Source organism: Arachis hypogaea, chromosome 16 (assembly GCF_003086295.3).
Source record: "Arachis hypogaea cultivar Tifrunner chromosome 16, arahy.Tifrunner.gnm2.J5K5, whole genome shotgun sequence".
Taxonomy (NCBI): domain Eukaryota; kingdom Viridiplantae; phylum Streptophyta; class Magnoliopsida; order Fabales; family Fabaceae; genus Arachis; species Arachis hypogaea.
The window spans coordinates 86,597,034-86,611,167 of NC_092051.1; the positions used below are offsets into that span (position 1 = coordinate 86,597,034).

At 41.2% G+C, this 14,134-nt stretch overlaps 1 non-coding gene across 1 annotated transcript; it reads left to right on the forward strand.

Moving 5' to 3' along the window:
- Nucleotides 1–3,147: 3,147 nt before the first annotated feature.
- LOC112761349 (small nucleolar RNA R71) lies at nt 3,148–3,254 on the forward strand. The gene has a single exon (XR_003181749.1). It is a non-coding gene; the product is annotated as a small nucleolar RNA R71 (small nucleolar RNA).
- The last annotated feature ends 10,880 nt before the right edge of the window (nt 3,255–14,134 follow it).

The window sequence follows — 14,134 nt, forward strand, 5'->3', positions numbered from 1 at the left end:
CGAATCTGTGGGCATTCATCTTCATTGAATTGGAATGTTAACTCAGGAAATATCTTCTTGAGCTTTATCCGTTCAAATTCACGTTCATGGAATGCAGTTTTGAACTTCCCTTCATCAAAAGGGCTGCTCTCAACCGGTTCGTTTCTCTTTTGCCTCTTGGAGCTTGATGATGCCATGAATGATTTTTGAAAAGTGAAGGTGTTGAGGTGAGTGATGAGTGGTGGAATTCGGTTGGGTTTGGATAGGGTATAGCTTGGAGAGTTATACTTCGAGAGTGAGAAGTTTGAAGAAATGGTTGCTGGAATGTGAAGAGAAGTACGGACTAGGAGTCACTTATATAAGAAAGTGATGAGTGAATGAAAGGTGTGGATTGATGGGGTAGTTGTGTGATGGACGGATGGGGTTTAGCATGTGATGAGCACAAGGATCATCATCTTAATGATGGGGTTAGTTCAGTTTCCAAGCTTGTTCTCCTTCCAATGTTGCATGGCAACTATTTCCAATGCAATCCCCTTGAAGACACGTGTATAGTCTTCTCTTTTTGTGGTGGCCGAACCCTTCAATTGCCCCATCAATTCTCCTACAAAATAAAAGAAATGTGATTAAAAGAAAACTTGTGGAAAGTGGCGGCAAAATTAAAAGAATAACTAATTTTTAAAGTTTTTGTTTCTAACTACTAAGTGTTGTTCATGAGTGCACACCAACTGACTAACTCAACATCCATGTATGCAACATTGGCAACACCAAACTTAGTTTGGTGCCATGTGGTGTAAAAGATTTGTTCAAGGCCCCTAAGAGTGACATGATATGGGTTACATTTATGTTCTCTTAGTGTGCCTTAAACACCAAACTTGTTCCTCACTATATGTTGCACAAAAGGATTCATTCAAGTGCATGTCAAGTTGAGTTGAAATCCCTAAACCTTGCTTTATTAACTACTTTTAAAAGCATGTAAAACATGGGTTGCCTCCCATGAAGCACTTCTTTAGCGTCACTAGCTTGACGTTCTGCCTTTGTTATGGTGGTTGGTAATGCTTTAGATCTTCCTCTCTTGCAGTAAACCTATATCCATTGGCTTCATCAATAATCTTCACAGGTTCTAGGGAGAGAACTTTGTTGATGGTGAAAACCTTAGGTAACTGAGATGGGATGGTGAGAAGATGAGGTGGGATATCTAGGAAGTAAGATGAGATCACTTTATCCCCTGGAGAGAAATCTTCTGTAGAGATCTTTTTATTCCTCCATCTCCTTCGTACTTTCTTCTTTGTTTCTTTTGCTGTTATCCTGCTTTTTGTGGTCTCTTTCCCTAGGGAGATTTTGTTGCTGGTCTCATATGATTCTGGTGGTTTTGGCTTCACTTGAGTTTCCTTTAGCTGTGACAGCTGCTGATTCTCTTGTTCATCATCCAAAGGAATTCCAGGGTGTACAGCTTGTGCTTCAATGCTTTTTTCTCCCACCATTGCTCTGTCATGCTCTGCCCTTAGTTTCTTGCCTTCCTGACTTGCTTCTTGTGAGGGTTTGAAGACGTTGAAGGTGAGTTGTTCGTCATGTATCCTCAGTATTAGCTCTCCTCGCTCCACATCTATGAGCGCTCTGGCTGTAGCTAAGAATGGCCTTCCCAATATGATTGGGTGAAGGTGAATTTCTTCCATTTCCAGTATGACAAGGTCTGTGGGAAGGAAGTAGTTCCCAACCTTCACCAGCACGTTTTTAACCACTCCAATTGCTTGTTTTTGAGTTTTGTCCGCTAGTCTGATGACTACGTCTGTAGGCATCAGCTCATTGATTTGCAGCCTCTTCATAAGGGATAAAGGCATTAAGTTGATGCTTGCTCCCAGATCACAAAGTTCTTTGTCAAACATTGTTTCTCCTATGGCACAGGGGATGTGAAAACTCCCTGGGTCCTTCCTTTTTGTAGGCAGCTCTGGTTGAATAAGAGCACTGCACTCCTTGTTCATCACTATGGTTTGTCCTCCCTTGAGTGAGCTTTTCCTGGTCAGCAGCTCCTTCATATACTTGATGTATGAGGGCATTTGTTGGAGAGCCTTGATGAATGGTATGTTTACATGGAGGGATGCAAATATGTCAAGAAACCTTGAGTATATTATCTTCTCTACACCACCATTTAGTAATTGGGGAAAGGGTGCATAGAGCCTCAGCAACTCTTTCTGCGTAATTGTGGTTTCCTGAGGATTCTCTTCCTGCTTTCCTGCTGATGTATCTTCAGATTGTTCTGATGGTTTGTTCAGCTCTTCTTCAGTCTCCTTATCACTTATAGTAACCATCTTGCAATCTTTCCATCTGACTTTCTTTGCTTCACCTCTCGAATTTTTCTCTGTGTCACTTGGAAAGCTATCAGTAGGTTTGGGAATCTTCTCAGATAGGTATCCCACTTGAAATTCCAGCCTCTTGATTGTGTCTCCCTGATTCTTGATATTGGCTTGCACCTCCTCTTTGAACACCTTGTTATCTTGAATTTTCTTGCATATGCCTTCAAGTAGGGTTTCAATCCTGGAGAGTCTTTCTTCCGATGATGGAGAGTTCAGATTGGAGGGGTGAAAAGGGCCATTTTGACTTTGGTATGGATGTTGAGGTGTGTTATTAGGTGGGTACTGATATGATCTCTGTGTGGAATATTGGTGAGTTGCATTGTTGCTGGGGTTGTGGCATCTCTGATCTTGGCCTTGATCCTGTTGATTTCCCCACCTAAAGTTTGGGTGGTTCCTCCAACCAGGATTATATGTTTTGGAGTATGGGTCATGGTGCTGCCTGGGTGAATTTCCAATGTAGTTGGCTTGTTCCTGATCACCTTCTGCCTCTTCATTCACTCCTTCTTGAGTTGCTGTTGAAGTGGTGATTGCTGCTACTTAATTCCTCTCCATCTTCTTGGTGAGGTCAGCTAATTGCTTGGTAATCATCTTGTTTTGAGCTAGCAGTGCATCCACGTTGTTCAGCTCCATCACTCCTCTAGTATTGCCTCTTTCAGAAGCATAGAAATAGTCATTCTCAGCTACAGTCTCAATGACATCTATGGCTTCTTCAATGGTCTTCTTCTTGTTCAGAGATCCCCCGGATGAGTGGTCTACTGCCTTCTTTGATTCATATGAAAGACCTTCATAGAAAATGTGCAACTGTACCCATTCATTGAACATATCTGGCGGGTATCTTCTTGTCAGGTCCTTAAACCTCTCCCATGCTTCATATAGAGTCTCACCATCTTGCTGCCTAAAGGTTTGTACCTCAGCTCTCAACCTGTTGATCTGTTGAGGAGGATAGAATCTTGCCAAGAATTTGTTTACCACATCTTCCCAGGTTGCTAAACTCTCCTTTGGAAATGATTCCAGCCATTTAGATGCTTTGTCCTTGAGTGAGAAAGGGAACAGAAGTAGTCTATAAGTGTCAGGATGAACACCATTAGACTTCACAGTATCGCATATCCTCAGGAAGGTGATTAGATGTTGATTGGGGTCTTCTTGGACACTTCCTCCGAATGAACAATTGTTCTGAACAAGGGTGATGAGTTGTGGCTTTAGTTCAAAGTTGTTGGCATGTATGGTTGGCCGTTGGATGCTACTTCCACAGTTTCCTGGGTTTGGATTGATGTAAGAACCCAGAACTCTTCTCTCTTGCCCAGCCTGATGTGCTGGACCTTCTCGGCCATGGTTGTGAGCCTCTTCTTCATGATGGTTTTCAATATTCTCATCCATGTCTGGTTCAAAGTACTCTTCCTCTTCCTCAGCACCAACTACTCTCTTTCCTCTTGCTTCCCTTCTTAATCTAAGGAAGGTCCTCTCAGGTTCAGAATCAAAGGAATTTGAAGCCCCACTTCTTCTACCTGTCATACAACCAACAAGGCACAAGCAAGAAGGATAGGTGCAGACAGTAATTTCTACAGAAATACTGTTAGCGTGAGTGATGCAATATATCAAACAGTTAGTGGGTTAGTGACTGAATTGTAAACAACTAAGAAAATGGGTAGGGGAAAGGGAAAAAAATAGCTAAATAGAAAGTAAATTACTCAAATAAACTTAAATCAAACAAAATAAAAACAAATGCTCAATCTAGTTATCCACCAATTGAATCATTGTTGATACAAAATCTATCACCGGCAACGGCGCCATAAACTTGATGCACGGAAACTTGTCTCTCAACAGATTTCCCTCGGAAAGTATACCGAATTGTCATCAAGTAAAAACTCACAATAGAGTGAGGTCGAATCCCACAGGGATTGATTGGTCAAGCAACTTTAATTGGAAGAATGTTCTAGTTGAGCTAAGCAGAAATTGGGTTGAGAATTGCAGAAAATTAAATGGCAGGAAAGCAAATTGCAGAAAATAAATGACGGAAGGTAAATTGCAGAATCTTAAATGGGGAAGGTAAATTGCAGAATCTTAAATGGGGAAGTGGAGTTTAGCATGAAAGTAAATAGCAAAAAGTAAAGAGAATGGGTAAGATCAGAAATGGGGAGTTCATTGGGCTTAGGATCAAGTTCATTTTCATCTATTCCTCAATCAATGCATTCATTGATCTCCTTGGCAATCTTAAGTGATTGAATTCCAATTTCTTGGTAATTCAATCTCTCAAATCAGATCAATAGCCAATTCCTTGGTCTAATTGCTCATGAGAAGAGATGAAGTGTGGTTACTGATTATACCACATGTATTTCCAAATCAAAGTATTGGGAGAATTATATGTCACCATATCCGCCCAAACCCCAATTTGGTCCAACATGAGAAAGCAATTCTAGCATGATCTCTTCATTCCTCTTCCAAGGTTCAGAAGAGATCCAAGTATGAATAGCTTCTTTTCCAAGATAACTACTCAATTGGATGAAAATTGAAAGCTTTCTAGTAAAATCAAGAGAAAAGAGAGAAGAAGAGTAATGAAAACTATTATTGATCCATCAAATTACAACAGAGCTCCCTAACCCAATGAAAGAGGTTTAGTTGTTCATAGCTCTGGGAATGAAAAGCATAGATGGAGAGTACATTCTGAGAATTAAACTAAAAGTTGCAGAGAAAGTAAAATACAGAGAGTAATTCTAATAATTCCAAAAGCTCTTCTTTCTAGTTCAAAGTTCTCCCTATTTATACTATTCTTCTGATCTTCTAGTTGGCTCTTCAAGTCTTTAATATGGGCCTTTGGATCTTGAGTTGAAGCAGTTATCTTCTTCAGTGGGCTTAGCTTTACTTACAGAGAGAAAGTGTGAATTAGGCAGGGATTCTAGCTTAGGACGTTAGTGGCGTTAACGTTAAGTGAAAGTGTGGGTTCGAGAACATTAGTGACAATCACCTTTTTCACTAACGTTCCTAACCCAAGGATGCTCCACATTAACTTCAACGTTAGTGGCATCAACGTGAGCACTAACGTTGCCTCTTGGTCCTTCGCACACGTTATTGGGACTTACTTTTTCCAATAACGTTAAGAATCCTCCTTTCTCCCTACGTTAGAGTTCACGTTAGTGTGGCTAACGTGACCTTTAATGTAGGCTTGCCACATCTTCGAGAACTTTAGTGACACTTACCTTTGTCACTAACGTTCCAAAATGCCCCTACTTCCCACGTTAGAGTTCACGTTAACTAGGTTAACGTGGCTTCTAACGTGGTATTGCTAGCCATCTCCAACGTTAGTGACAAAGGTGAGTGTCACTAACGTTGGCTCATCATCCCTTTTACTCACGTTAGCTTCCACGTTAATGTAGTTAACGTGGGAGTTAACGTGGCTCATAGTAGCTCATCCCAACGTTAGTGACAAAGGTGAGTGTCACTAACGTTGGCGATTCTTTGCTCCCTCCACGTTATAGTCCATGTTAACTGAGTTAACGTGGCAACTAATGTGGCTCAAAGTGGCTTAGCTCAACATTAGTGACAAAGGTGAGTGTCACTAACGTTGGTCATTCTTTTGTTTCCCCACGTTAGAGTCCACGTTAACTGAGTTAACATGGCTCTTAACGTGGCCAATATGAGCTTAGTCCAACGTTAGTGACAAAGGTGAGTGTCACTAACGTTGGCTTTATTTTCTTCTTCCACGTTAACTACCACATTAATGTAGTTAACGTGGCAATTAACGTGGGCTATGATGGCTTCGAGGACGTTATTGGCGATTACTTTTCTCATTAACATTGCAAGCTAGCTCCCCTTCCACGTTAGAGGTCACGTTAGTTAGACTAACGTGGCTGTTAGTTAGACTAACGTGGCTGCTAACGTGGTTCTTCCTTGCTTCCTTTGTCCTGAAATCAAGCAATAAAATGCATCAAAGTTCTAGTCCAAGTTATGAGACATGCATCATCTAATTTGTCATTCAATTCGTGCATAATTCTCATGAATTCATATAAAAATCACAATGTTAGCTTGAATCAAGATGTAAGTGAAATTCTACCCAAAACTTGCTTATTTCCTAAGAAAGTGCATGAAAGTACCCTAAAACCATAAAGAAAATGTCAGTGAAATTGGCCAAAATGCCCTGGCATTAGATAGTAACTTACTTCTCATCCTCGTCCGGGGGCGTTGGAATCGCATCATCATCCCTCCATGGGGCTCCAGCTAACTCAACCATCCTAGTGATCATGGTGGGAAATGGCAGAAGGCCATGGATGTGAGCACGCCACATGCTTCTCCTGATCAGCCGGGGGGAATATACCTCCTTCTCCTCCATGACACAGCCAATCAGAAGAAGCATATCCATCGGGATCTCAGAAAAGTGTGTAGTAGGCAGGACATAGTGCGCAAATATCTGCTGCCATGTCCTAGCCTCCTTAGTCAGATAGGCGAATAGCATCCCCTTGGGCCTGGTGTTGGTGGTCTCCATGACCCAAGAGGCGTCCGGCGTGGCAATAACGCTCTTCAGCGCCTCATAATCAAAAGTCGTAGTGTTTATTGCAGTCTTCGCCTCCTGATATGCACAAATATCACCAGTCCGAGGTAGGTACTGTAAAACACTCTCAATGTCTGCCTCAAGGATCGAAATTCGCTCACCCCGCAGGTGCACTGAATCTAGAGTCTCTCGAAAGAAGTTACAATAAAATTCCTTGACCCAGGAAGTGTTGATCCATCCCAAATCCCTATCAATAAAGCCAAGGCCCAATCCCTGAATACGGGCCACAATGGGTTCCTTCAGGTCGTCGGGTAAGGCCAATTTCTTCTCAATATTCAGGCCCGTCTTTCGATAGGCGGGAAAATGGAGCTCACAGTAGAGGTTTGGGAACATGTATGTATCGGTGGGTGGTTTTAGCTGATTCTCCTTATCCACCTTATTAATCGGATTCTTGGCATAATTGACGTAAGGGGAAAGGGTAAGAACTTGAGATTTCTTTCTCTTTTTGAAAGCAGTGGAATTTTCTATTCCTCTATCGGTCATCCTGAAAATCAAATATGATATATAAGCACTTAACCAAGTAGAGAATAGCAAGCAAGCACAGAGAACATAGTTATAGACCAAGAATTCAAACAATGCAAACAATATAGCACAAAACTCATGCATTAGACATATTCATCATCACACTTCAAAAGAATATTTAGAGAGTTAGGTGAACTGAAAAGTGAAGTTAGTAAGTTAGACAAGTTAGTGAGTTAGAAAGAAATGAAATTGAAAGTTAGCGGTATGATGGAGAATAGCCTAAGTAATAGAGAATTGCCGAATGTGTACAACAAGCATGCTCATATAAATGAGGGAAGTGCAGTCATTGATGATGAAATATGAAATTGCAAAAGAGGCAATTAATTGAAAATGAATGATCAGTCAATTCTTTGCAATAATTGATGCTCAAATTTGAAATGCAGGTTGTGTAACACAAATCAAAATACAACGAATTTGAGTGAGAGTGAGTTACACAAGTTGAATTCATCAATTATTTGCAATGCAAGAACCATACGCACAAAATGACAAGTTAGATTGAATGGGGAGTAAAGCACAAGAATAAGGCATTCAGCTAACTTGAAAAGTGTAAACAAGGGATGGTTTAAAGCGAGTCACAGGAAACGTATGAAATATGGAAAAACTGCCCCAAGGATACCTAAGAATTGAACTTGATGTAACTTGGTGAATACGCAATTTCAAAGCCATCAAGTTCAATCATAAGCAAGATGTTCGAGAGCAAAGCAATTCTAGAAAATTGGGCAGCATTTCGGTAGTAATTCGGACGTTTTCGGACAGCAAATAATCAGCAAGAGAGTCACATGAATATAAGGACAAGAGGCATAATCAAATAGTAGCAAAAAGTAATGTTTGTGATACCCAATTGAAGTCACAAAGCCAGACAGCAGAAAAAGAATTACAGAATGAGAAATGCCACAGGCGCAATTATCACTCAGCATGGCAATCAATATCAAACAGCAATCAATCAAAATAAGCTCAGATAGGTAAACAAGTATGGCGCAAATATCAGGCCTAGAATCCTCTAACCACATCCTAGCTACCTAACAGTAGATATCTTCTATATAACCTAGCAATCAAAACCAAATCCTAACTAACTAATAGGGGCTAACATCACTAATAACAGAAAGAAGCAATGAAAATGAAACAGAGTGGAAGCAGAGGCTGATAACCTGGAAAGCAGGGCAGAGATGGGACTTGGAATTGGGTAGGCAGTAGGGAGGAGGGGAGAATGGAAGTGCAGTGGCCGTCTCAGATGGTGGCGGCAGTGATCTCGCGGCGGCGCAGTAGTGGATTAGAGTGAAGATAGATGGAGACAGTGAAGCAGGGTCGAGGGGGTATGGAGAGAACGAGGCAGAGACAGTGAAGAGTAGGGTTGTAGTTGAGATAGGAATGGAGGGAATGAAGGGGAGACTGGGCTCACCGGTGGCGGTGGTGTGTGGCGGAGAGGGCAGAGAGAGCGAGGGAGTGAGAGAAGAGGAATGAGCGAGAGAGAGAGACCGGGGTGAGGGTGGAAGAAGAAGGGTAGGGGCGACGGCGGCAGAGGTGCGCCGGCGCGGTGGTTAGAGGCAGGATGGGGGATGAGAGGGTTGGAAGGAGAAGAAAGGTGGGTTTGGGGGGGTGGTGCGTTTGCACAATTGTTCGTCGCGCCTTAGGGTTATCCGATTTTAGAATTGACGCGGGCGCGCACCGTGCGCATCCGCGTTCCTTGAAGATTTTTTTTTGGGATGGACGCGGGAGCGTCATGTGCGCTCATGCGTGACTTGTGGAAAAAGCAAGGACGCGCATGCGCAATGTGCGCGTCCACGTGGTATGAGTTGGGCTGGGGGCTCAGTGCTGGCCCAGCACCAGCACAACTCTCTGGACGAAGTATGGGCTGGGGCCAGCCACTGAGGGACGCGTAGTGTAATGCATTCGTCCGAGTGCTTGGCCATCTGGTGAAGTGGCGCGCAAGTGCAATGTGCGCGCTCGCGTGTTTCCCCTCAACGTTACAGGGACGCGCACACGTACCGTGCGCATCCGCGTGGGATGAGTTGGGCTAAAAGCTCAACGTTTGCACAAGAGAGGCCCAACTCTCTGAAAACTCTATCGGGGTTGTATCAGCTCATGGACGCTTGTGCGTACAGCGTGCCCACGCGTCCTTCCCCTCTCTTCTTTTATTTTTTTTAAGAAACAAAAACACAGAATTTAACACTCTCCTAACCTATAAACATCCTAAAGCAACCAAAATTCAAACTTAACAAAAATCTTTAGGTTCTTGAAGAATTTTCAAAAACAAAATAAACACAACTTGCACTTCAAGTCACCTACTTTAACAACAATCTAAACTAATGCATACACTATACAACAACCTATCAATCAAAACAAAATGTAGAAGAGTATGGAAAAGAAGAAAACTACCTATAATGGTAACTCAAATCACTTATTAAGTATACATACAAGAGAATGGAAGGAGTTTACCATGGTGGGGTGTCTCCCACCTAGCTCTTTTAGTTTAAGTCATTAAGTTGGACATTTGGGAAGCGCTTGTCATGGTGGCTTATGCTTGTACTCATCCTTGAATCTCCAAGGATCATTGTACCTCAAATGGTTGATAGAAATTTGATGCATGAAAAACTTGTCTCTCAACAAATTTCCCTTCGGCAAGTGTACCGAATTTGTCGTCAAGTAAAAACTCACAATAGAGTGAGGTCGAATCCCACAGGGATTGATTGATCAAGCAACTTTAATTAGAAGAATATTCTAGTTGAGCGAATCCAGAATTTGGGTTGAGAGTTGCAGAAAATAAAATGGCGGGAATGTAAATAACAGAAAAGTAAATGCTAGAATTAAAGGACTGGAAGTAAATGACTGAAAATAAATTGCAGAATTGTAAATGGGAATGGGGGATTTGCTCATAAAAGTAAATGGTAGAAATTAAAGAGAATGGGTAAGATCAGAGATGGGGAGTTCATTCGGCTTATGAGATGTTGCAATTCTCCGGATCAAGTTCATTTTCATCTCTTCCTCAATCAATGCACTCATTGATCTCCTTGGCAATCTTAATTGATTGAATTACAATTTCTTGCAATTTAATCTCTCAAATCTTGATCAATAGCCAATTCCTTGGTCAATTGCTCATGAGAAGAGATGAAGTATGGTCACTGATTATACCACATGCATTTCCCAAATCAAGTATTGAGAGGGTTATAGTCACACACCCATCCAAACCCAATTTGGTCCAGCATGAGAAAGCATTTCTAGCTTGATCTCTTCATTCCTCTTTCAAGGTTCAGAAGAGATCCAAGTTTGAATAGCTTCTTTTCCAAGATAACTATTCAATTGGATGAAGATCGAAAGCTTTCAAGTAAAATCAAGAGAAAAGATAGAAGAAGAATAATGAAAATTAGTATTGATCCATCAAATTACAACAGAGCTCCCTAACCCAATGAAAAGGGTTTAGTTGTTCATAGCTCTAGAAAATGAAAACAAAGATTGAGAATACATCATAGAACTAGAAATTGCAGAGAAAGTAAAATACAGAGAGTAGTTCTCTTTTTCCAATCTCCAGCTCTCCTTCAACAATTCAAAGCTACTCCTATATATACTACTTCTCTCAGCTTCTAGTTGGCTCTTTAAGTCTTGGGCCTTTGGATCTTGAGTTTGAAGCAGTTCTCTTCTTCATTTGGGCTTGGCTTTACTTGCAGAGAGAAAATGTGAAGTGGGCAGAGACTTTAGCTCAGGATGTTAGGGGTGTTAACGTTTAGTGAAAATATAAGTTCGAGAACGTTAGTGACAATCAACTTTCTCACTAACGTTACTAAGTAAAAGCCACGTTAACTTCAACGTTAGTGGCATAAACGTTGCCACTAACGTTGCCTCTAAGTCCTTCGCACACGTTATTGAGACTTAACATTTCCAATAACTTTGAAAATCCCCCTTTGTTCCCACGTTAGAGCCCACGTTAACTTAGTTAACGTGGCTCTTTAACGTGGGCTTGCCATCCTTCGAGAACGTTAGTGACACTCAACATTGTCACTAACGTTCCAAGGTGCCCCTATGCCTCACGTTAGAGTCCACGTTAACTAGGTTAATGTGGCTTCTAACGTGGCCATGCTTAGCCATCCCCAACGTTAGTGACAATGTTGAGTGTCACTAACGTTGGCCATTCTTTCACTCATCAACGTTAGCTTCCACGTTAACTAAGTTAACGTGGAAGTTAACGTGGCTCCTTCGGGGGTTGTGTGGTTGCTTACAACGTTAGTGACAATGTTGAATGTCACTAACGTTGGCGTTTCTCCCCCTTTCTAACGTTAGAGTCCATGTTAACTACGTTAACGTGGACTCTAACGTGGCCACTTATGAGCATTTGCCAACGTTAGTGACAATGTTAAGTGTCACTAATGTTGGCTCACTTCCCTTCTCCATGTTAGAGTTCACGTTAACTTAGTTAACGTGACTCTTAACGTGGTCAATAATGGCTTCGAGAGCGTTATTGGCAATCACTTTTCTTATTAACTTTGCAAGTTACCTCCCATTCCTTGCTTCCTTTGGTCCTGAAATCAAGCAATAGAGTGCATCAAAGTTCTAGCCCAAGTCATGGGTAATGCAACATACAATTTGTCACTAAACTCATGCAGAATCCTCATGAAATAATGTAAAATGCACAATGTATGCTTGAATCAAGGAGTAAGTGAATATCCACCCAAAACTAGCTTATTTCCTAAGGAAATGCATGAAACTAACCTAAAAATAGTAAAGAAAAGGTCAGTGAAACTGGCCAAGATGCCCTGGCATCACAACACCAAACTTAAAGCCTGCTTGTCCCTAAGCAAATACTGGAACAAGAGAATGATGAATGGAATGCCAAGAGCAATGAGTCATTCTTGTGGAAGTCATATCACTGATTTTATGGTGGTTTCATGCATAGCAACTTAGGTTCATTCCTTTACTGGCTTTCAGACCTTTATCATGTCCTAAAACACTTACCTTGCTTACATCCCATGAGACTTTTATTCATTGGTCCCTTTATTGTCATTTCAGAGCTTATTGGTGTTCTTAGGCTAAGTGCTCTGTAATGGGACAACTCTTTAAAATAAGCTTTCAGCCAACACTCCCGAACCAGTTGGTTCAAGGTGCTAGGTGTTGAAGCACCCCTAAGGACTTACTTGCTCAAGTCTCTCCCCCATACATACATACCACAGGCATATAGTTCATTTATTTTCCTTTTTGAGACCTTGGTGTCCAGCACCTCTTTGGGTTACTAAGTGCTTTGTGGTGAGGGTTACTCTTGATAATGGACTTTCAGCTGATAATCCCGGGTTAGTTAACCCAAGTTACCAAGTGATAAAGCACCCCTAAGAGCTTATTCATCCAAGTAGATCCCTCACATAGGAACACCACAGACACATATCTTAAGATCAAAACCATTGGTGCCTAGCCTTATTGCTTACTCTTTTTCTTTTATTTTTCCACTTTCATTATTCTTTTCTCTTTCTCTTATTAGGATCTTGTCATATACTTAGTCTTATGAGTATATTCAAAGCAAAGTATTCAGGCCCGATAGTTGTCATCCCACCTTATGGTTGAACCAACTTAGCTAACTTATGATCATACCACAAACTCATGAATGTACTCCATAGTGTGAACTCCACTCTGGTCTTTTGAAACATAAACATTCTCTCTTCATTTGATTAAAAGGGACAAGCATACAAGTAAGTAAAGTAGGGATGCAGTGACATAAAGACTAGTGCACATAGACCTATTCGGAACTTAAAAGACAGAATTTAAAAAGGGTTCAACTACGAGTAACTACAAATCAAAAGTGCATTCGGACTTCCAACTTTCAAAAATTCTGAGTACAATGGAATTAAGTAACAATACAACCTTCGGGTGATGATTTCTGGTTGCCCTCTCTCTTTGTCATCATCCTAGTTTTTGCTGCCTCGCTTCTTTGGGTGGAGGTGCACCATTTCCTCGTATGATTCCTGTAAGGTTACTGGAAGTTTTTTGTTCCTAAAGCACTTGAGACATAGTTAGCTGGCATGTATGCTGGTGCTTTTTGAACTCAATTTGGTGTGTTAACACCAAACTTAGTTCCTTGCCCAGTGCAAACATTGCACATATACAGAGAACCCCATATCTTGTTGTCAACAAAGCAATGATCACCTATAGTCTAACTTCATCTAAGTGGTTTCTCTTGATTGGATGGAGCTAGCAATGTTCTTTTGGAGTGGAGTGTAATTCTGACCAATGTCCTTTGGTGGAACACCAAACTTAGAATTACACCATCACTCTTGGATTGTTCTGGTGTGGAACACCAAACTTAGCTCCTTACAATACAGGGAAAATGACTTGTGATTTTTTTATTGAAATAAAGATGAAAGTGAAGCTACCTGAGGTTGGGTTGCCTCCCAACAGAGCGCTCTTTTATCGTTGCTAGCTCGACGAGTCCTTAATTACTTGAGATGGTACTTTACTCTGGGGTTTTCCCCCATGTTGCTGATAACAAGTCATCTTAGCCTATTTTAACTAGTCTTTTTCTTTTGTTTTCATTAGAATTATGCACTTTCTTGAGCTACAAGCAAGCCAATTAGGTAGATTTTTATGTTTCCTTTGATTGAATCAACCATGTATGAATTCATGCTGTTTCATGAGGTTTTATACTATAATTGTCACATATTATGAAAGAATGAATATCTCATGATTTTAAGCATAGCTTTGATGTGTTTGGTTGATTAATGATAGGTGAAGAAAGCTTGGAGAAAGGTTGAAGCAAGAAGGA